This window comes from Mustela nivalis (assembly GCF_964662115.1).
Source record: "Mustela nivalis genome assembly, chromosome: 1".
NCBI lineage: Eukaryota > Metazoa > Chordata > Mammalia > Carnivora > Mustelidae > Mustela > Mustela nivalis.
The window spans coordinates 197,302,203-197,326,078 of NC_139020.1; the positions used below are offsets into that span (position 1 = coordinate 197,302,203).

At 46.1% G+C, this 23,876-nt stretch overlaps 1 protein-coding gene across 9 annotated transcripts in view; it reads right to left on the reverse strand.

Moving 5' to 3' along the window:
• The window catches only part of DAG1 (dystroglycan 1), a 69,713-nt gene that overhangs the window by 25,903 nt on the left and 19,934 nt on the right, over nt 1-23,876 (reverse strand). The window contains exon 1 of one of the 9 annotated variants that reach the window (XM_082703850.1): nt 4,114-4,180. The exons of the other annotated variants lie outside the window; for them this stretch is intronic. The gene's annotated coding sequence lies outside the window, so the exon portion shown is untranslated. Of the gene's footprint in view, nt 1-4,113; nt 4,181-23,876 lie in introns of those variants that run through there. 9 annotated transcript variants of the gene reach the window in all.

The window sequence follows — 23,876 nt, forward strand, 5'->3', positions numbered from 1 at the left end:
ACAAAGTTATATGAAAACTGACAGAACTGAAAGGAAAAATAAACAAATCCACAATTTTAGTTGGAAACTTCAACACCACACTCTCAACAACTGAGAACAACTAGAAAGAAAATTAGCAAGGTTACAAAAGAATTCAAAAATACCGTCGATCAACATGATCTAATCAACATTAACAGCAGAACATACATTCTTTTCAAATGTCCATGGAACATAAATACAGATAAATCATATCTAGAGCCATAAATCAAACGCTAAAAAACTTAAAAGAAATAAAATAACACTGAATGTGTTCTCTAACCACAATGGAATCAAATTAGAAATCCGTAACAGAAGGATAATAGGAGGGGCACCTGGGTAGCTCGGTCGTTAAGCCTCTGTTGTCCGCTCAGGTCATGATCCCAGGGTCCTGGGATTGAGCCCTGCATTGGGCCTCCTGCTCAGCGGGGAGTCTGCTTCTCCCTGTCCCCTTCCTCCCTGCTCATGCTCTCTCTCTCAAATAAATAAAATCTTAAAAAATTTTAAAAAATTAAATTTATATGGAAAGGCAAAGAAACTACAATAGCCAAAAAACAATTTTGTAAAAGAAAAAGAGGGATTATTCTACCTAATATCAAAACTTAGCAAGCTACAATAATCAAGACTGTATTAGTGGAGAGACAAACATATAAATCAATGGAACAGCACTGGGAATCCAGAATTTTTTTAAGATTTATTTATTTATTTGAGAGAGAGTGTGTTTTTTTTTTATTTTTTTTAAAGATTTTATTTATTTATTCGACAGAGAGAGATCACAAGTAGGCAGAGAGGAAGGCAGAGAGAGAGGAGGAAGCAGGCTCCCCGCTGAGCAGAGAGCCCGATGCGGGACTTGATCCCAGGACCCTGAGATCATGACCTGAGCCGAAGGCAGCGGCTTAACCCACTGAGCCACCCAGGCGCCCGAGAGAGAGTGTTTTAAGCAGACTCTGTGCTGAACACTGAGGGGCTTGATTCCATGACCCTGAGATCCCAACCCAAGCCAAAAGCCACAGTTGGACACTTAACCCACTGAGCCACCCAAACACCTCTAGAATCCAGAAACAGATTTAAACAAAAATACCCAACTTATATTTGAAAAAAATACAAAAGCAATTCAATGGGGGAAAATAGCTTCAACCAATAGCGCAACCCAGATGTCCTTCAGTGGATGAATGGTTAAACAAACTGTAGTACATCCATACCATGGACTACTAATGAGCAATAAAAAGAAATAAACTATTGATATACTAGACCAAGTGGACAAATCTCAAGGGAATTGTGGTGAGTGTAAAATGCTAATCCTAGAAGTTTACATACTATATTTTTATACATACCTTACATATACGTATTACATATATTATATTTTTATAATATTCTTGAAGTAACAAAATTATAGAAATAGAGAATAGATTAGTGGTTGCCAGGGACTAACGAGGCAGTTGGGGTGTCAAAGAAGTTGGTATAGCTCTAAAAGGGGCACAGGAAAAGGTGGGTTCACAATGGTCTCCAAATTCATAACTGCTTTATCTCCTAAAATAGGATATTACAAAAATGCAAAAGAAGAGGAGTGACTGGGTGGCTCAGTCAGTTAAGCATCTGAATCGGTTTTAGCTCCAGTCGTGATCTCAGGGTCATGGAATCAAGCCCTGCGTCTGGCTCCCCACTCAGTGCCATGCACTCTCTCTAAAAAATAAATAAATCTGAAACAACAACAACAACAGAACATTAAGGCATGACAAAGCTGAGTAGCAGATACTAAGGTTATATATAATGTTAGTCTATGTTCTCTGCTAGAGACCTAAACACCGTGAAGGTAAAGGGCTGTCATCTCAAACTAATAAAAATCCTAAAACAGTAAGTCCTGCTCCGTGTCTTCTTCACCACCTTCTGAGGACTGGAAAGCCCTGTCCTCATTCATGTGTCTAGCAAATTCTGAATGGCATCCAGATCTCAGCCCCTGGAGCTACTGCCCTGCCCCAACCCTACCCCACTGATCAACTCCATTTCTGTCTACCCCTACCCTCCTGGGCCCCATTTCACTCAAGTTCACATACTCCTAGTTTCTAGTTTCTAGGACAGCACTTGCTCCCTAAAGGCTCAGATAAAAAAACACATGAAGCTGCTCCACAAAGATATGAAAAGTGATTTGAGATTTATCTACCTTGGAAAGTCAATGAAGATATTTTATGATCTGGCACGATCGCATCCTCTCATCAGTGCTAGATAAATACTGGGTATAACACTGTCCTCCTTCCTGTTTCCACTACCTTGTTCCACCCTAAGGCCATAGGCAACCGGGTAGTTCTCATGGGATTTCAGACCCATTCCTCAAAAGGGACTTCTCCTGCCAGCCATCTGGCTGTATCACTTTTTCCCAGCACAGACTTGCCAAACGTGTTAAATGTCACACTTCCTCAAGGGGACACCAAATGACCACGAACTTAGAGGCTGGGGTCCTGTGGACATCAGCTCCCAAGAACCACTTAACTCTCTGTGACCGCTGCAGGGTCCTCCACCAGGAAGGGCAAAGAAGGAAACACCCTGACTCCTCAACACACAGGTTCATCATACTCTCGGTAGAGGTCTTCTCAGATTTCTATCAAGTTCCCCAAGTTAAAGGTTTTTCTTGGAATTCGTGTGTGTGTATATGTTTGTATCTCCCAGTTTCCTGTCTGTGCCTTCATACCCCTTTTATAGCTTATTTTATTTATCACTTAATTTTTAGAACTAAATCTTCTGTTTTATACTATTTTTTTAAGGATTTGATTTATTTATTTGAAAGAGAGAGTGAGAGGGGTGCCTGGGTGGCTCAGTGGGTTTAAAGCCTCTGCCTTTGGCTCAGGTCATGATCCCAGGGTCCTGGCATCGAGCCCCACATCGGGCTCTCTGCTCAGCGGGGAGCCTGCTTTCTCTTCTCTCTCTCTCTCTCTCTCTCTCTGTCTACTTGTGATCTCTGTCTGTCAAATAAATAAATAAAATCTTAAAAAAAAAAAAAAAGAGAGAGAGAGAGAGAGTGAGAGCACAAGGAGGGGGAGCAGTAGGCAGAGGGAAAGGGAAAGGCAGGCTCCCTGAGCAAAGCCTGATGCCTCTGCAGGGCGCCATCCCAGCACTCCGGGATCATGACCCAAGCCAAAGGCAGACACTTAAGGATTGAGCCACCCAGGCGCCCGTTTTATACTATTCTAAATTGTAACTTGACAGTTTACTGTTGCACAGTGCTTCTCTTAATGGCCTTTTCTTTCTTACACATTGTAACTCTTATTTAGTTAAGTGCTCAGCTCAACTAACACCCTACAAAACTGGAAGCTTGGAGGGACAGGGGGACATTTGTCACTATCAGTAATGTATACTAAGCACACACACAGTTCCAGACACACACCTAATGAATTAATGGAGAGGATACAGAACTTGGTGTTTTTTTAGCTTCTTCCTGTGTCTTTACTTTTTAATTTACTTATTTTACTACTTCTGAGATCCAGTTGATCTTTTACTTTTCTATCTGATTCTCCATTTAAAAATTCTCAGCTTAGGGGCACCTGGGTGGCTCAGTCTGTTGGGCATCTGCCTTCAGCTCGAGTCATGATCTTGGGGTCCTGAGATCCAGCCCCATGTGGGGTTCCTGGCTTAGCAGGGAGTCTGCTTCTCCCTCTCCCTCTGAAGCTCCTCCTGCTTGTGCGCTCTCATTCTCTGTCAAATAAATGAATAAAAATCTAAAAAAAAAAAAAAATTCTCAGCTTATTTGAAAACAGCAACAGTATGAGACACACCCTGTCCTACCAAGAACATAAGCTCAGTCTGCTATCTGCGGACACATGACGACATGGGGTATCTGTTTCACGGGTATGACTAAGTGCCTCTACATTTAGCAAGCAGGCGATGTCCAGGGCACAACTCCAACTGCTATATGTCGGTTTTCCATGCCCCGGGGAGAAAAGATCTTTTGGAAACTTGGCAAAAAGCAGCCTGTGTCTTTCTGATGCTGGCTTCCTATAAGCAAGGGTCATATCTCCCCATGCAAGGAACTTGGCAGGCTGCATTCAAACGCCCAAACTAGGACATCCCATTGGAAGGTTTTTACATAGTCTCTTACTCACGCACTTGGTCATTCAGAGATGGAAGCACTCCAGAGATCCGCCTCCTCCTCCTTTTTTCAGGGAACAAGGCCCTAGGAGAGGTAACATTCGACCATGGTCACACAGCCTGTGGCCAGAATACGGTGAAGGTGCTCAGGAAACAGAGACTCAGGCAGAATCACACAGTCTTCCTGACACAGCCACTCATTTTAATACTGCATATGTGCACTCTTATTATACCTTCTAGAAGACCAGGAAGTGCTCAGGGCAGCCCAAGAACATGTTACGTCTCAGCTGAACTCACCACTATCTGGCTAACAGAAGCTGACAAAGATGATCTATCAGAGAACACGTAGTGGAATGGGTAACTTATTCCCTCTGTATCAGTACCCAGTCAGTGCCTGCCACTAAGTCTGAGTTCAGTTCTGTCCTCGACCCCAGAGCAATACAACTCTGTGAAGAGGGGCCTTCCCAGTGCCTTAGTGAAGCCCCTGGCTCTCTAAACACATGTTCAACAGCCATGACAGAAAGTGTGAAAAGTGAACAATGCTGCCAGGTGGCAGTTCCACCCCTTAGTTCTAGACATCCCCCCGCCCAGGGGGGGCAGAGAAACCTTAAAAGTGTCAGAGCCGGGGCGCCTGGGTGGCTCAGTGGGTTAAGCCTCTGCCTTCGGCTCAGGTCATGATTCCAGGGTCCTGGGATCGAGCCCCGCATCGGGCTCTCTGTTCGGCGGGGAGCCTGCTTCCTCCTCTCTCTCTCTGCCTGCCTCTCTGCCTAACTGTGATCTCTGTCTGTCAAATAAATAAATAAAATCTTAAAAAAAAAAAAAAAAAAGTGTTAGAGCCTGCAAAGCCTGGACACAGCACCGCCCTTTGGGACACTGCTATCCCAGGGCAGGCACTCGGGCTGCCCTCTCCTTCTTCTCTTGGTAAAAGCCTGCACTCCTGCCCCAAGAGCCAGGGAAGAGAGCCCCACGGTACCCCAGGTACCCATCGCACCCCTCCCTGGGCCAGGTGAACATTCAGCACCTGAGAGCACCACTGAGGCAGCACTTCATGGTGCTGGCTGTGGTCAAGAATATCTTAGCAGGGGAAGCCCCCACCGGGCTCCTGGGATATAGGTCCCCAAGAGTGAAAGGACAGTCTGGGGTAGGAAGCCCAGGGGGCCCAAGACCCCAAGACTCATTTCAGGTAAGTGTCCTCACTCATAGGAACCCGATCTAGTTGGGATTGGAGCTGGCAATCCCCTGAATCTCCCAACAGCCTCAACGATGCTTTCTTTCTCCAACTGTGACCCTGGGGACTCTCCAGTGATAGAGAGAGAGACACACACAGACACAGACACACACACACACACACACACACACACACACACACACACACACACACACACGTCAAGTTTTCAGCAATGCCAAAAAGGTAGTGTCCTTTATAAACCAAATACTTAATATCCGCCCTGGAGGCAAGTGTATTTTAAGTTTACAAAGTCAAGAGACACAACTAAGGAATCAAAAGCAATATATATGACAGGCAAGAACCCCAAACTTCCGGGGGCCCAGTTCAGCAGGAAAGAAAGAATCCTTCCGGCCCTTCCTGTCACTAATACTAATCCCCAGCTATATATGACTAAGGTACATGCCTTGTTTGAGGGTGGGGGTTGGGGGGGGGGGACATATGTCCATGAAGCACAAGGCCTATTCTGTCTAGACAATCTAGACAGAGCTGGGGATTGCCAGCTCCTGGGAACTAGAATATTCCACTGGAAGCCCAGCTCCAGGAAAGCAGATCTCTTCTGCTCAGCCTGCCTTTCCAGAGCTGATGAGTGCCCCATGCACACAGGAAGCTCAGTCAATAAATGCTTTCCACACAATAAATGCAAGAACAAATGTGTATATGGCACCAGCTCAATTCATAGTAAACTTAATGTTTCCTCATATGCAGAAAAGCCCACAGGGAATGAAACTAAGACATCTTAACTAAAATGCTAGAAGAACAGCTCCCTACTAGTTTTTGCTTTCCAAGAATTAAAGAAAAATTGTGAGAGTCAATCCCTTACTAACTACACAGAATGTGGCTGAGGCCAACGCAGCTCTCACCCCCAACCACTCCCAGGAACTGCTCCTCTCCAATAGCTAGGTTACCTAGAAACTGTACTTAAACTCTCAAACTGCTTCTTTTCGCCATAGTAATTAAAACATTTAAGGAAAATGGGACTATCTTTTTAAACCAAACAAATAATAGAAGTCCATGTCTCTGTTTCAAATGGTTTTGAAAAAGTTAAAAGCAAACCAACTGAAACAACCACTTCAAGTTCCATCTAGCAAAAATGCTCTTGTCCCCGGGGGTACCTGGGTGGCTCAATTGGTTGGCCATTTGACTCCTGGTTTGAGCTCATGATCTCAGGGTTGGGAAGCTGAGCTCCCCATCCAGCTCCTCGCTGGGTGTGAAGCTTAAGACTCTCTCTGCGCCTCTCCCTCTCCCTCCCCCCACTACGCTCATGCACATGCTTTCTTTCTCAAAAAAATAAATAAAATAAAATCTTTTGTCCAGACACTCAAAAGTTAAAATTAACTGTTAAATATCAGTCTAACATTAATATAAAAATTCTGGAGGGCTAACCAGTTTAAAACGGCTCAAACGGATGGCCTACAGGATGTACTCCCACAATGGAAAACAATAGTGTGAAGTCACTGTTTATTTGGGCTCCAAATACCATAAGACAGGCAGCTTTCTCTGCTTTGAGTTAAAAATGGGCCTTTTTCCCTCTTTAGCATCAGATGAGACAAGTGTTGAACCAAGTCGCCGGTGAAGATTCAAGGTGTTCCCTCAAAAGTGCTCACAGCTCCAGAGACAGTGGAGGACCCCCCCGACACAAGGCAAGCCCCCACCTGGCCGGCATGCTGTGGGATACCACCAGAGGTGTGGGGCAGACCACCAGAGACACCACCAGGGAGCTGGAGAACCCACCAAAGGAGTCTAGGCTTACATACACAGCAAGACACTTGAAGTAAAAATATGTGGAAGAAAAAAATTACTTCTGCGAAGCAAGCACTACATAATCATCTATTAGAAAAGCTGCTTCGAACTTTTCTCACTTGGAAAACTCTTGCAAATTCTCACTTATCACAGTTACCAAAAGGAGAGGTGCAGGAAGGGCAAGGGTTTCTGCTGATGGTGGTTTGGTTTTTTCTACCAACGCAGGAAGGAAGCAAAGCTTTAATACCTGAGTACAAACTCACTCAGGTACAAACATGTCCGAGAGGAAAAGAAGGAAAAGGCTCAAAATCCCAGGGCTGCAGGCCATTCTCCACCAGACCGTGGTTTTTCATCTGGGTCTATTTTTCACATGTTCTGTGACAAAACTCACTGTGAAACAGTTCATTCTACACTCCACTGACTTCGGTATGCCCCTTGCTGTTAAACATTACTCGGTACTAAACTGCAAACTTAAAAATTATTAACATGTAAAAATCTGTTAGATGTTTTACCACAATTAAAAAAAAAAAAACTTTAATGGGTAACAAGGTAAATTTTATTATGCATTTTAACCACAATTATAAATTAATATTTTTTAAAAAACACATTACTCGGGGCACCTGGGTGGCTCTATCAGTTAAGCATATGCCTTCCACTCAGGTCATGATTCCAGGGTCCCGGGATGGAGCCCTGCATCAGGCTCCCTACTTAGCAGGGAACCTGCTTCTCCCCCTCCGTCTCCCTCTGCCTACTGATCAGGCCCCTTGTGTGCATATGCACGCGCTCAAATAAATAAAATCTTAAAAAAAAATCACACACATGTTACTCAGAGTCATACCAATCAGACTTCAGAGAAAACATTCATGAGGCTTAGGTCCTGTCTGAATCACCAATGCCCAGGCAGGGCCCTGAGAACAGAAAAGGGTAAACTGAGCCCAAAGACAAGGACCACCTGGCTGTAGCAGCTAGAGTGAGAGGTGAGGTAGGGCGGGGAGTAAATGTGAGAGGTCGGGGGCCAGACTCAGCAGAATCCAAGTGAGAATGAATTACCACATCCGCGTACCCCTGTGGCATCCGAGAACCCAATTACAGCAAATTACAATTATCTCAAGACAGCCCAAGAATAATTACACTTCAGCGCATATTTACCGACTACCTACCCTGTGCTAGGTGTGAAGCTTCATCTGCTATGCATGCAGCCTTCCCGCATTTCATACGAAAATATTCAATTAGGATTTGCACATATTACTAAATCATAAAGCACAAGAGATAATAAAAATAAAGTACTTATAAATCGGCAAATTTACAAACACAGAGTAGGTGCTTACTGGAAACTAAAATGTTTCCTTCTGACTCCACAGACTTGCCCTGGCTATCCGAAACCCCTCCATCTCAGCACAAAGGTAGAGCCAGACTATGTTTTGAGGGCAGGATGGTCAATGTCTGTCTGCATCAAGGCCAGATGCCAAGGGCTACCCAGAGGGGAAAGGAGGCAGAAGAGGTCCACTGCTGGGGTCTCAGCCACATGTGCCCTCTCCCCCAGGAGATCTCTGCACCAAGCAGGTGCTTGGTCTGCCATCTGCCGAGTGTGAGTTTCCACCAAATCCTTGAAATGATTGACTAAACACAAAAGCAGTCATCACATCTGATTTCACAGGTTAAAAGTTAAAAGCTGAGTTTCATGATATATTTTTCCATTATCCTATAAAAGATTACAAATAAGGGCCATCACTCAAAACTAATATGTTAATCTGACTTCGATGAACTAAGTTGAGAAAAAGCGTGCTGACTGCTGGCCTTCCTGACCTAATTGGCTAATTAGACTCCAAAACAGAGGAGTAAGGGGAAGCAGGGGAGTGGCCCCAGCGCTCCCTGGCCCCTAGTCAGGTCTCTCCTTACCCCTTACCCCAGCCCTCGGCCCTGCCAGCAGCCTCACAACACAGACGCCACAGAGGGGTGTCCTCGCTCTGGTGAATGGGGGTTCTTGCACCTTCACCGGAAGGCTGCCACTGCACCCCATGTTTATCCAGGCACATACTTCGACCTTCAGTATTTAACGGTGTGATCTGCTTTGGCTACATTCTTGTTTTGGGCCACATTCTTAAGGCTCGACCGTCGAGAATATTTCAACCATGCCAGAAACTGCCAGACCAACAAACATTGTTTATAAAAGGACAAGACACAACTAGCACCCACTCGGTTTGCTCAGGCTTTCTTGCTGGCTGAATTCCTTCCCTCCCACGTACGGCTCTAATTGGCCCCTTCTACCCACCTCAGCCTTGCAACAACTATAAAATCTAAATCATTACAAACTTCTCCGGTAGGTTTTAGAGGTATGCTTCTGAAGGCTGTGGAGAAAGAGCCAAAAGACGGCCTTGCAAACTCTTAGAACTCCTGTTCTGCAAAGCCATGGCTGTGCTGTTTTCAGGCAGTGAGGAGGAGGCAACGCCAATGCAGAGCAGGACAAGGTCGCCTGACGCACTGACCTCACAATCAGGCTTCCCTAGAGTGGCACCTGAGAGCACCAGCTCCCAATGAACTGGCAAAGGCAAAACTCCTGGGCCGGGTCCTGCCAGCACCTGCATTGCTAGCCTTACCCAGAAGAGGATGCTGGGTTGCTCCTCAAGGAGATTCAGAGAATCTAAATCTCGTTTCTCCTCAGATTTAGGGAAATGTGTCCAGTTCGGGCACCTTCACACCAGGTATGCTGGATCTCCTCCCATCTGATCAAGAGTGCAGGTCCAGGGCGCTAAGTCAGCTGGGCAGCCGACTCATTATTCCCACATGGGTCATGAGCTGCAACCCCACATTGGGTGAGCAGGTCACATTTTTTTTTTAAAGATTTTATTTATTTATTTGACAGAGAGAGATCACAAGTAGACGGAGTGGCAGGCAGAGAGAGAGAGAGAGGGAAGCAGGCTCCCTGCTGAGCAGAGAGCCCGATGCGGGACTCGATCCCAGGACCCTGAGATCATGACCTGAGCCGAAGGCAGCGGCTCAACCCACTGAGCCACCCAGGCGCCCGAGCAGATCACATTTTACACACACACACACACACACACACACACACACACACACACAAAATGAGTACACAGGCACCTTGCCCTTCCCAGTCTCCACACAGTTATCTGCACCGGGAAGTTGACTACTTAAAAGACCGCTTTTTTTCTTTTTTTTTTTTTTAAGATTTTATTTATTTATTTGACAGAGATCACAAATAGGCAGAGAGGCAGGCAGGCAGAGAGAGAGGGGGAGAAGCAGGCTCCCCGCTGAGCAGAGAGCCCGATGCGAAGCTCGATCCCAGGACCCAGGATCATGACCTGAGCTGAAGGCAGAGGCTTTAACCCACTGAGCCACCCAGGCGCCCCAAAGGACCTCTTCTGTAAGCAGAAAATTTACCTTTGTCCTCTCACTGTACGCCAGTCCACTGAATCTTGAAGTTATGGGGTCTTTCTTTCTTTCTTTCTTGTTTTTAAACCTTAAAGCTGTGTCTTAAGAATAGACCTAATTAAGAGTCAGGGACCTCTTCTTTGCATTCTCTCATGCACAGATCAAGAGGACACTATCAGAGATTTCATGGCAACACAGACCTCCTAACAGGCCAGCCAATCCCTCTCAGAGCTATGGGGATAGTCACTTGCCCTACCTGCTCAGAACTTTCGTGGTAAGAGGAAAGACCAGGAATGTAGAGGTCACAGGCAAGAGAGAGAGAGGAGGGGGAGAGAGGCCGAGAGCTCAGATTCTATCTCCTCAGACTAACTGCCCTGAAGAGCTTGACTGATAAAACAGAATCTGGCCTTTGTTCCCCGACTAGTCCCTCCACCTCAGTTATCTCTTGATAAGATTTCTGATGCGAGAGTGGGAAATGCAAAGATAAAACAGTCAAAGCAACAACCGCCAGGGAATGGGAGGGAGATTGCCCCCCACACCGCAGCAGAACCGTTCATCCTGAGGCAGTTCAGCCAGGCCGCATTTCTTACCTGGTTGAGAAAACGACCACAAAAACCATAGCCCTCACTCTCTCTCTGCTGATGCCTCTGCAGGAACACTTCAGGATCTCACAGATTGTTAGAAGCCAAATGAAGTGTCCCACCCAGCAACCTGCTCTCAGAAAGGCAGAGGGAGCAAACAGGAAGCCACAGGTTCCTTAGAAAGGATTTTCATCCCAAGGGAGGGAGAGGCCCTCCAGTCCTCTGCCGGCCTCAGATCATTAACCACGTTCAACCAATGCTTTAAAGGAAAATCCAGATTTCCTTAGCACAAAGAACTAAAAATATCGCAAATTCACCAGTTACCAGTTTATTTATGTAAAGAGCTAGAGTTTTGTCTTTTTTAAAAAATAATCAGGGACGCCTGGGTGGCTCAGTTGGTTGAGCGGCTGCCTTCGGCTCAGGTCATGATCCCAGTGTCCTGGGATCGAGTCCCACATCGGGCTCCTTGCTCCGCAGGGAGCCTGCTTCTCCCTCTGACTCTGCCTTCCACTCTGTCTGCCTGTGCTCGCTCTCGTTCGCTCTCTCTCTGACAAATAAATAAATAAAATCTTTAAAAAAAAAATAAAATCAAGCGGGACACCTGGGTGGCTCAGTTGGTTAAACGGCTGCCTTCGGGTCAGGTCATGATCCCAGTGTCCTGGGATCGAGTCCCACATCGGGCTCCTTGCTTGGCAGGGAGCCTGCTTCTCTCTCTGTCTCTGCCTGCCACTCTGTCTACCTGTGCTCACTCTCGTTCTCTCTCTCTGACAAATAAATAAATAAAATCTTAAAAAAAAAAGAATACTCAAGCTCTCATAATCCACAGACATCTCAAAAAGTCACTCAGGCTCTCTACATGCACAAAGGTTACGAAAGCAGGAAGTCACCCTGCATGCTCTTGACACCAGAGTTTCCACCTCTCAAACCCCAAGGGTTAGTGAAGCTGCAAATTGGAGCAGAGGTTTCTGGGACGGTAACACTATAAAGTAAGCAACTATAGGTAATACACAGAAGGCTAATTTAAAGTCTGCAAATCCACTTTTTTGATTATCTGTAATGCATCCAGGGATCTCCACTATCTTTTGCCCTTACAGACTAACTGGAGCTAAGGGAGTGAGGAGCTAAGGGAGTGAGTGACAAGGTTCACCTCCGTGACTCACTAAGCACCTCGCACAGGACCAGTGTACACCGGTCTGGTACTGGTTACTTCCCCATGGCTCCGCCCCCGTTGGAGGCACCACAAGGAGGACAACCCAGACGGCGGCGCCTGGATACCAAGACCTGCAGATGGCCAGTGCATAGCACTTAGGGCCTCAACACAGTGGCCTTTAAAGAAATCATTTCCGAAACACTCTGGAGACTGCACATGTTCTAACTGCATCTACCCCTCGACAGGAAAGAAGCAGTCCTGACCAACAGAATCTCAGGTGTGACTGTCCTCTGGGTATGGAGCAGGCGAAAGGTCAGTGACTATCCAAGGTCCCAGCACTCCAGAGAACAGAGGAACAGAGGCTGTAATGGATCAACAGCGATTTTTTTGGCCAACAGAATTTTTAAAAAATTGTTTTATAAATCTAAGTTCATTCTCAGAAGCCCTTTTTTCTAGGCAAATACAGAATAAAATAACACCAATCACAACAATGATCAATAGCATGGACACATATTACTTTGGACAAATGGCAAATTAAATAACGATACTTGGTATCTATTTTGCTCTTTAGATGAAAGACACCAGATTAATATTACAGAAACACATACTCTTTGCTTTCGCAATAATTACTTTTCTTTCTCCATAAGCACCTTGCTCTAACAAGAACATACATGATAGGAATATGTTCTTGATAATTTTTATTCAACAAATTTGGACCACCTACTCAGTATCAGATACTGTCCTACCTTCCCCTACCTGCTTTTTAATTCCAACCCCACTCCATTTGTTTCACTCTCCACAAATGAAGAACAATATAAAATGAAAATGCTTACTTCTTACTTAGAAGATTAAAATCTCAAAAAAAAAAAGTATATGAGCTTCTCTTGTTTCCCAATAAAAGCTGGCCCCACTAGACTGAGTGTCCACTGAGAGCCAGAACGAGCCCTAATTCACCTGGGCCCTGGGCTCAGACTGGTTCAATGGGAGACAAATAGCAAAGCTTGGACAGAGTGGAGGAGAATGTAGGTCAGCATCAACCAGGGAACACCAAGGCCTCAGAGTATGGCCTCTATTTCCTAGACAAGTTGGGAAGGAAAGGGACAGAAGGATGCAGGCAGACACCTACTTTCGCTCAGTCTTCCATGGGAGATGGGCCCACTGTCACCACCCAATGATGTGAGTCAAGACCCAGCCTTTCCATCAAGTTGAAAAATAGGTTAAAGACCTGAGAGAGTGTGCACTCGATCCTTACCCCCTTCCCACCTCCAGGGTGCCTCCTGCCTCACCTGTCATCACTGCCCCCCACCCCCAGCCTTGGCCAATGCCTTGGCCGTGACTCCTTGCTCACACCTGGCCTCTGGTCACTCTGCTCTGGGCTCCTCCCCTCCACAAACCTTCAGGTTCTCTACTTACCTTCAGGACTGGGCTCCAAGTCCTTTTCTCCCAAGGACTGCCCTTCTTTCGACACTCCAAGAGTGCTTTTCCTCCTACCCAAGCATGTCCAACCCCTGCCACTCATTTAACGAGCCCACTCCATACCACGCCCTCCTTAACACAGAGCCACAGATGTTCCCACAGCACAATTAGGCTCCACTTAACCCGGACTGCTCACTCCCACGGCAACCCAACCCTTCAACGGAACAGGTGTTCGACAAGCACAAATCAAGTGTTTTAGCTCAAACATGGCAATCCACCGAAGTTTAATGCCTTCCCTTTGCTTTACTACTTCACAAAGAGTTAGACATCTCCAGGGTCAAGAGTGAGACTTCTCAGGAAGAGGGGAGCAGAAAGCACCCCTTTTTGCACTGGCCACCCAAGGCCAATCTAAGCTTGCTTCCTCAGGGACCTTATCCCCCTGGTTTTAACCTGCACTGAGCTGCCATAATGAGGAGGATCGTGTTCTGGATGCAACCCCTTAAGACTGGCACGTAAACCCGCACCCTCACAGCAACCCTACAGAACATCTCCTTTATGACATGAAGAAAACAGAGATCCACAGCCAGTAAGAGGCAGAGCCGGCACCCGGAGCCCAGTTCACCAGATTACCTTGCCCAAGCCACAACTGCCATCACATGGCTCTTGCATTCCAGGCAGCTCACGGCAGCTGCCTGTGGGATCAGGCCCACCCTCACTGCCTGGCACAAAAAGAAGTACTCATAAGCGTTCATTAAGTGGATTTTTTTTTTCTAGCTCCCTCTCACCCTCCAGCTCCCAGTTTCCAAATGCTGCTTCCTCCGGGAAGCGGCCAAATGCAGCCATCCATTATCTAATAAGCCCTTCGACACACCTTTCCTATTTCGTTAAATTCTCAGCTATGATTTCCCCATGTAGTCGAATGATGACACAGGGAGGCCACGGTCAGCCCCACGTCTTCCCATGACACCGGCACCTGCCTGGGGGAGAACTATGTCAAGACCACCTGAAACACAGGGTACATGTGCTCCACTGCCTCAAGGGACACTGCAGCTTTAGTTCAAAGCCCTGACCAGTCATGGGCACTGCCTGCGGAGCTGGATTTCAGGGTCCCTGGTATCAACAGCTGGAGATATCCTTCCTCTTTAGAGATCATTCAGTGGTTCTGATCATTTCCCTACCAATTAAGTAGCAATACATTCTTTTTGAGCAGGAAGGGAATTCATTCTTTTATGTTGTTGCTGAAGTCCAGCTTACTCTGCTGATAACGTGTTCACTTGTTCCACTTGACAACAAAAATCAAAAACTGGACACGGTGAAACTCCTTTATTCAACTGCAACATGATTAAACAACTAAATACAACGTTAGTTTTAGCAGACTTTCAATAAATAAAAAGATGTATCATGCATCTATATCTTGGTTTCTCAATACCATGTCAACTAAACGGCACCACTGCTCCTTGTGGAAATGGCTGGTCTCAGGCTGGGGTCAAGGAGGCTGGAATATCTAGTTGCATGAGAAAGTCAGGGAGTGCTCAAACAACGATGCAGACATGTCAAAAGAACACAGAAGGGACTCCCACTGCCAAACCGGGGACAACCTGGACATCAAAATAATGACAAGAATCACAATGAGGGGCGCCTGGGTGGCTCAATGGGTTAAAGCCTCTGCCTTCGGCTCAGGTCATGATCTCAGGGTCCTGGGATTGAGTCCCACATTGGGCTCTCTGCTCAGGGGGGAGTCTGCTTCCCCCTCTCTCTCTACCTGCCTCTCTACCTACTTGTGATCTCTCTGTCAAATAAATAAATAAAATCTTAAAAAAAAAGAGAATCACACTGAGTCAGCAATATGAACTAATAAACCAATAACCCAATGAATAAATAAATGGGGGAGGCAAGAAAACTCTTCTTAGAATAAGATGACACCAACACAGAAGGAACGATCTTAGAAGGATCAACAGATGCTGAAAGTAGAAGGTCAGAGTTTAACGAAAAACAAGGTATCTACAGTCTCAAAGTGTCCCGCCATAAACTACTCACTAATGGCAAAGCGGAAAACAGCAACTTTAGAGTAAACTGGTGGGTACCTTCTTAACCAGTGCTGATCATTAGAACAAGCTGCATCTCAGGGCACCTGGGTGACTCAGTTGGTTGAGTGCCTGACTCTTGATTTTGGCTCGGGTCATGATCTCAGGGTCATGGTATCAAGTTCCATGCCCTGCATTGGGCTTTACGTTCAGTGAAGAGTCTGCTTGGGATTCTTATTCCCTCTCCCTCCGCCCCTGCCCATGCGTACGTACTCTCTCTCTCTCTCAAATAAATTTTAAAAATCTTTTAAGGGGGTGGGGGCGCACCTGGGTGGCTCAAGTCGGTTAAGCAAATGACTTGATTTCGGCTCAGGTCATGATCTCAGGGTCATTAAATGAAGCTCCACATCAGACTCTGCACTCAGTGCCAAGTCTGCTTGTCCACCCCCTCCTTTCTGTTTTCTCCGCCCCCCCTTTCTCAAATAAATCCTTAAAAAAAAAAAAAAAAAAAAGGAATGCGGGGCATGGTCCACCTCCTCTCTCAGGACCTCAATTCTTCCCTGGCAGAGCAGGGATATTCATCAACAGTTGTGAGGCAAAGTCAGCACATGAGCTCTGTAAACTTGACAGCCTATGTAACCTTAACCCCACCACTTACTTCACACCCCAGCACTCTGCCCACTAGCATTCCAGGGTCCAAGCACCGAACTCCCAGACTGCATGATTCAAAACACACGTCCCACTAAGCCTCCGAGCCCTCCAAGTTTATAAAGGGGAAATGGAGGTATTTTAAAAGCATTTCCTCCAGAAACACTATGAACACAAAATACACACAAAAAAAGGGCTTTGTTTATTTGTTTTAAAAGTGACTTGGGTTATAATGGAAGAAAATGTCACACTGGGGCCTGAAATTACTACATTGGGCTATGTTTGCTTAAGATTAAAAATAGTTTTGGGGCGCCTGGGTGGCTCAGCGGGTTAAAGCCTCTGCCTTCGGCCCAGGTCATGATCCCAGGACCCTGGGATCAAGCCCCGCATCGGGCTCTCTGCTCAGTGCAGAGCCTGCTTCTCTCTCTCTCTCTCTCTGCCTGCCTCTCTGCCTACTTGTGTGCTCTGTCAAATAAATAAATAAAATCTTTAAAAAAAAAAAAAAATAGTTTCATCTTCCCTTCCCAGAAGCCCTCCCTCCCAAAAGAAAAAACCCTGACTAGACCATCACCAAGATCAGAAGTACCAGAGCAAATCTCAAGATCTACACAAGCTTAACCCAGTGTTTGTCAGCATCACATTCCCCACTAACAATTCCCGACCACAACTTGGAAGACACACAGCACGCCTCACAATGATGCCATCGGCTGTCTGGTCCTTACCTTCGGGTTTAATGCAATAAAAGTAATTCATATGGGGGCACTGGGGTGGCTCAGTTAGTTAAGCATCCAACTCTTGGTTTTGGCTTAGGTCATGCTCTCATGGATAGCAGGATGGAGCCCTATAATGGGCTCCGCACTTGGAGGGGAGGGGGTCCTGCCTGGGGATTCTCTCCCTCTGTCCCTCCCCTCTCTAAAAAAAACAAGTAATTCATATGGAGGTAAAACAAATTCCAGTAATACAACAGAGCACAAGTGAAAAGCAGGCTTCTTTCCCAGGCCCTCAGATGAGCAGGCTGGGTTTCTTCAGTAGCTGTCTGCAAAAGGCATATTTAATGTGTCTCTAAATCCATAAACAAGTACATTTCTCTTTAATTCATTCTTTTTTTTTTTTTAAAGTAGGTTCCATGCTGGACTTTTTTTTTTTTTTTTAAGCTCTCCACAAATGAGACATTTACTGTGTCTCTAAATCCATAAACAAGCACATCTCTCTTGAATTCATTCACTTTTTTTTAAAAGATTTTATTTATTTATTTGACAGAGAGAGATCACAAGTAGGCAGAGAGGCAGGAAGAGAGAGGAAGGGAAGCAGTCTCTCTACTGAGCAGAGAGCCCGATGTGGGGCTCGATCTCAGGACCCTGAGATCATGACCTGAGCTGAAGGCAGAGGCTTTAACCCACTGAGCCACCCAGGCGCCCCATTCACTTTTTTTTTTTTTTTTTAAGTAGGCTCCCTGCAAGCCCAACGAGGGGCTTGAACCCAAGAGCCTGAGATCAACACCTGAGCTGAAATCGAGTCAGATGTTTGACTGAATCAACCTCTCTTTAATTATTTTTTTTTTTTAAGATTTTTTTATTTGAGAGAGATAGAGCACAAGTGCATGAGCATGATTGGGGGAAGGGGGTGGGAGAGGCAGTGGGAGAAGCAGACTCCCCACTGAGTAGGGAGCCTAACCCAAGCCTTGATCCCAGGATCCTGAAATCATTCCCTGAGCCAAAGGCAGAGGCCCAAACAAATGAGCCACTCAGGCACCCCTCTTTAATTCATTCTTTTTTAAATAAGATTTTATGTATTTACTTGTCAGAGAGAGAGAGTAAAGCAGGGGGTGTGGCAGGCAGAGGGAAAAGCAGGCTCCCTGCTGAGCAAAGAGCCCAATGCGGGACTCAATCCCAGGACCCTGAGATCATGACCAGAGCTGAAGGCAGAGGCTAGCTAACCAGCTGAGCCACCTAGGCGACCCTCTTTAATTTATTCCTAAAGCCCAAATGAAATCACGTATTTCATAATTATTGCTTTTTAAATTTTACTAGAACTGGGAGACGTCAGCCCCAGTGGCTGGACCCACCTCCTGACTGACCCTTGCTGCTTGTAACACATCTAAGTGTCTATAAACTGCTTGTTTTGCTCTCAAGGATGCTCTCAGTTTTTTTTTTTTTTTTAAGATTTTATTTATTTATTTGACAGACAGAGATCACAAGTAGGCAGAGAGGTAGGTAGAGAGAGAAAGAGAGAAAGAGAGAAAGAGAGAAGCAGGCTCCCCGCTGAGCAGAGAGCCCCATGCGGGGCTCAATCCCAGAATCCTGAGATCATGACCTGAGCCGAAGGCAGCAGCTTTAACCCACTGAGCCACCCAGGCACCCCAATGCTCTCACTTTTATACTTGCTTTCTTCTGGGAGGAAATCAGAGCACAAAATCCTAGATGTGGATTTGTTAGGCCCAAGGTTATATATATTAGAATTGATAGATATTGCCAAAAATGCCTTCAATTTACATTCCTGCCTGAAGAGATGAGTGACTTTTCCCTTACTTTCACTAGAAGTGAGTTATTGGCAAACTCCTTCATTAACAGCATAAGAAAAGGTGGGTGGGACAGGTTGAAACAGAGAGCATTGCATATTGTGGGACTATGGGCCATGACGGGCGGCAGGTATCATAAGTGCAGACTGGGAGTAGTGGTACTTTGTGGTCAGGCAGCATGACAGTATGGGAGGGTGAGCATCCTGATGACTAATGAATCAAAACATGGTGCTATGTTTTTCTAGTCAGACTTGACTACCTCAGAGGAAAATTGCTATGGAGAATTTATGGGTGAGTGACTCCAAATAATAAGGTATTTGTAGTGTTCTTTGCTCCCATTGTTTCTTCCCTGGACCAGCCCTCTGAACCAGGCCACCTTCTGGGCCCACCCCAGAACAACTCCAGTGCTGAACACAAGGACTGGGGAGGGAAGCTAGAGACTATTATGGGCCCCTAAGTCTAATCTTCATCCTGTGATTTCACTGTTCTGAAAAACATTAACCTTTCCTACCTCTTTGTGTCCAAATCTAAGTTTGATGCCTGTTGTCCTTCAACTAAGGAGTAGGGCCTGACAGGAATGCTGGAGCCCATCCGTCCTGTAGGTGGCACCCTCCACTCTTGGGGCCCCGGGGGAAGAACCATCTATCCCAAGCCAGGGCAGCCATCGGGACAGGCTGTCGGGCACCCAAGCACAGAAGTACTCCCCAGCCCACACTCAACTTTCTCTAAGATCGGCCTAACTTATACACATGAACAATCAACCCAACAGAAAGTGGTGCTCACAACAGAAAATGACATTCCAAAGTCCTAACGTGACCTTCCCAACTCTCTATCATGCTAGTTCCTGGTTCGAAGGCTGCCTGGAAAGACCACGGGACCTAAGCAACTTCACCACGATGAGGAGTAACAGGAACTAGGAGGCATACCTTGCCGTGAGGACCATTGATACAAACCGTGGACAACACCAGGACCAGAGAGAAGGAGCATGAAGCCCTTCAGCAGATGTTACATTATCTTCTAGAGCCATACACCAAACCACTGAGGGATGAAATGACAGGTGTCTGAGACATGGTTCAAAATTATGTGGGGTGGGGTAGTGGTTGAAAGTGTGAGTAGAGATTCACTGTTCCAGTGTTTGAGTGTACTTGAAATTCTCCATAGTAAAAAGTTCAAAAATAAAATAGAGGGGCGCCTGGGTGGCTCAGGCGTTAAGTGTCTACCTTCAATTCACGTCATGATCCCAGGGTCCTGGGATCGAGCCCCGCATCAGGCTCCCTGCTCAGCGGGAAGCCTGCTTCTCCCTCTCCCATTCCCCTTGCTTCTGTTCCCTCTCTCACTGTGTCTCTCTCTGTCAAATAAGTAAATAAAAATCCTTGTATTTTTACAAGAGGCATATATACAAAATTCTTCCCAGTAATTAAAGTATCAAATATATCCAGCAATGCATTCTTAGGTATATACCAACAGAAGACATGGACAAGAATATTTGTATCTGTATTATTTGTGATATCAAAAACTGGACACAGCCCAAATGTCTACCAACAAGAAGAGCAGTAAATTGTGATATATTCATATGAAATACTATACAACACTCTTTTGTGTTGTATATTATTCTATTGTACAGAACCACACAAATGTCAGAGACCTAATGTTCAGCAAGAAAAAAGCAGACAAATTAGAGTACACACACACACACACACACACACACACACACACTCTATCACTCCACTTACAGGAAGGTCAAGAGCAGCAAAACTAAGCCCAAGGACAGAGGTCAGAAGAGCGCTTACTTATGGTGAGATGCTGACTGGGGAAAGGCATGATGGAACCTTCTGGAAATGTTCTATATCTTGATCTGAGTGGTATATACATATGTAAAAGTGTGCTTAGCTATACACTTATGATTTATGTATTTTGCTACATGTCTAAATTATGCTTCAATTTTTTACAAAACGGTGACATCAAAAACAAAAACAAAAAACTCCAAAGCTACTAGTTACCAAGAGATTTGGTCAAACAGCTTTATCTATAAAAGAACATACTTTCAAAGCCTGAAGAATGAGAAAACTCAGCTCTGGCCCAGGATAAATTGGCCAGGGCCTACTACTTGCTGACCCCCTGAGGTAAAAGCAGGGCTGCTCTCTAAGTACTTTCACTGCTAGCTGATCACGGACACCTGAGACACCAGAGCAGCCAACACTAGGAAACAGCTTTCACTCCTGCTTTTCCACACTAACCAAGCAGCCATAGTTGTGTCTCACAAAAATCTGAGTAATACAATTTCTTCTTAAGATTTATTTATTTATTTGAGAGAGAGAGAGAAAGGTAGTGTGAGTGCAAGGTGGAGGGGCAGAGGGAGAGAAAGTCCTAAGCAGACTCCTTGCTGAGCATGGAGCCCCACACAGGGCTGGATCCCACGACCACCGCCTGAGCTGAAACCAAGAGTTGGATGCTCAACAGCCTGTGCCACCCAGGCATCCCCTGAGTAATTCAATTTTTAAATGAAACGGTAAAGATCTCTCAGACAGGAGATTCGGCACTCCCCTCACCGCCATGCTGGATGCCTGACACCCACTCCTCTGGGCAGCTCCTGAGCATTGCTAAGCAGCTTCTAGAAGCAGCCCTTCCTCCCCTTCCTCCAGCACAGCCCACACTTCCCTGACTCTGGAATTCCTTACATTCTCCTCCCTAAAGGACAGCCCTCAGAAAACTTGGATTCAAACCAAGAAAACAAAACCTGGTCTACCTCCTTAGGCCTAAGCAACCTTAGTGGACAGACACAATGCATGCAAAAATCTGAATTTACTTGGCTTCGAAATTACTTCTGTATAAAATAAATGAAATTTGGAATGTGTGAAGTAATAAACAAACACCACAGACGTATGTTAAGCGTCTCAGCACCAGGGGGAGGCCAGATAAATCCTGGTACAGTACATGATACCTCTCCTTGGGGGCAGTTCCTGCTGGTAGGGCAGTGGGCTCAGCATATAGTACATACGAAGGTTTAGCCTAGCCACCAGCACAGTCCTTTACCTCCAGATCCTCACAGCAATACTGGGTCAGGCAGCAGCTGTCTGAAGTAAGCACAGAGTTGCCCTCACATCAGACACATGCTTGGGCTGCCCATCAAATTCTAGGATATGCTGGGTGGGGCCCGCAAACAAGAAAGCCAGGGCCAGCTGACAAGTTCCCAGGCCTGAAGCCTGGGCCTCTTCTCACACTGAAACCACCCCTGGCCCTCCACATGCCCACATCCTCAGCCACCTGCCGGCACAGCACAGCCCTGGCAGCTGACACACTTCCCTATACTGAAAGGCAGGTTTCTGTCCCCAGAGCTTGAGACCAGTAGGTGAGGCCATGACCAGGGCCCACATGAGCCTTCCACTGCTCACCCACCCCAACGGCCTAATGGCACTGATGAGAGGAAAGACTGGATTGTGGCCATTCTCTAAGCTCTACCCATTTCTCCGTTTCCTTACCATTTTAAGTGGGTGACCAAAACATGCCCTACAACGAGAAGAAAATCCTGGGAAACAGCTTCCAGACACAGAGAGAATTTGTAAAACACAACACTCATAGGACAAAGTACGAGGCAACCATTTAAATCATCAAGACCAACACCTTCAGTTTATAGATGAGTAAAATGAGGCTTCCACAGTCCCTGAGATGGTGAGCAAACAAACAGGAGGAGAATCCCTCTCCTAAGCCTCAAATCTTTTTCCCATCAGAACACCACAGAAACACAGGGAGAAAGGAAGGGAGGAAAGCTGAAGAAATGAGACAAGAGGGACAGATAAGGAAAGGCAGAAGCACCATGAGTTAGTGGGGAGGGCCTGCAAAGTGGGTGGTGCTGTGAGCCCCTCCCGGTGAATTAGGCCAGAGGAGATACCCCGGCTCTTCCTCTTGCAACACCCTGTCACACCAGTCCCAGAGAGACTGGTTTGGAGAGGACTGCAGAGCCACTGAGAGGCTGGGCTGGGCTGGGCCTGGCCTCTCCTCATGGAAGCTGCGCTCTGGGTACCAGCTGTGAGCAGCGTATAATAAGAGGAAAGCTGCCCTCCGGAGGAAAGATGCAGACCACCCCAGCTGTGCCAGAGGGTCGGAACCTGAGGTGGATCATGCCTTTGGATCCAGCCACCCATTCACAGGAAGTATGAAAAAGATCGTGCCCACCTGCACCCTAAGACACCATCAGCTACACCTGGACTGTGGGAAGACTCCTACATGGTGTCTAAGGGTCCAGGGGCTTGAGCAGGTAATTGCAAGGAAAGGGACAGAGGGAGTATCTATAAATCAAAGAGACTTAAAAGATATATGAAGTTTTGGTTATGTTTTGTTTTTTTAAAGAAAATGGTTATTTGGGCTCCCACTTTTTTTTTTTTTTAAGATTTTTTATTTATTCATTTGACAGAGATCACAAGTAGGGAGAGAGGCAGGCAGAGAGAGAGGAAGGGAAGCAGGCTCCCTGCCGAGCAGAAAGCCCAACTCAGGGCTGGATCCCAGGACCCTGAGATCATGACCTGAGCCGAAGGCAGAGGTTTTAATCCACTGAGCCACCCAGGCGCCCCAAGATATATGAAGTTTTAAAAATGGACAAAATTAAACTACAATGTCTAAGGATACACATTTGGGAGGCAAAACCAAAAAGAAACAAAAGGAAATGGATACAAAGGTACGTTGGGGGTCACTTTTGGAAGGAAGGAGAGAAGGGGCTGTAGCAGGGATGGGACCCACCAAGGGCCCTCTAGTGGGGCCAGCAAAGTTTTATTTCTTGACCTTGTAATTCACTAAGCTATACTTTTGGGGGGGGGGGGTCCTTGTTTTCTCTATTTTTGTTTTATTTTATTTTTAAAATTTTATTTATTTATTTGAGAGAGAGAGACAGCAGGAGAGGGAACACAAGCAGGAGGAGTGGGAAAGGGAGAAGCAGCCTATCCGCTGAGCAGGAAGCCCAATGTGGAGCTCCATCCCAGCACCCTGGGATCATGACCTGAGCCAAAGGCAGATGCCTAACAACTGAGCCACCCAGGCACCCCTTTGTTTTATTGTATACTAGCACAGTTTAAAAACTTTTTAAAATTTTAAA